Source organism: Myotis davidii, unplaced genomic scaffold (assembly GCF_000327345.1).
Source record: "Myotis davidii unplaced genomic scaffold, ASM32734v1 scaffold1320, whole genome shotgun sequence".
NCBI classification, from domain to species: domain Eukaryota; kingdom Metazoa; phylum Chordata; class Mammalia; order Chiroptera; family Vespertilionidae; genus Myotis; species Myotis davidii.
This window is the reverse complement of record NW_006291820.1, coordinates 436327-436570: the sequence shown is the minus strand read 5'-3', so window position 1 is coordinate 436570 and position 244 is coordinate 436327. Positions and strand designations below refer to the sequence as shown.

General features: G+C 67.6%; 1 protein-coding gene across 1 annotated transcript in view; it reads right to left on the bottom strand.

Annotated features, from left to right (window-relative positions):
* GET4 (golgi to ER traffic protein 4) overlaps positions 1-244 on the bottom strand; it is a 7039-nt gene that overhangs the window by 2345 nt on the left and 4450 nt on the right. The window lies entirely within an intron of this gene.

Here is a 244-nt window from a genome sequence, read left to right as displayed (position 1 = left end):
CGAGGAGCCCATGAGGCTGCTCAGAAGGTTGCCTGGAAGCAAGCGCCCATCAGAGGCCCTGACCCCCCACACCCACCTTCCGCGCCCCCCACGACACTCCCGATGCAGGAGGGTCACATGGCTCAACGGACGGAGACACGATGGCCAAGGGCCCGGGAAAAGGTGCTGACCGTCCGAACCACCGGGGACATGCAGGGCGACAGCACAGAGGCCCTCACATCCCGGCTCCCGCCCTGCTCGCTGC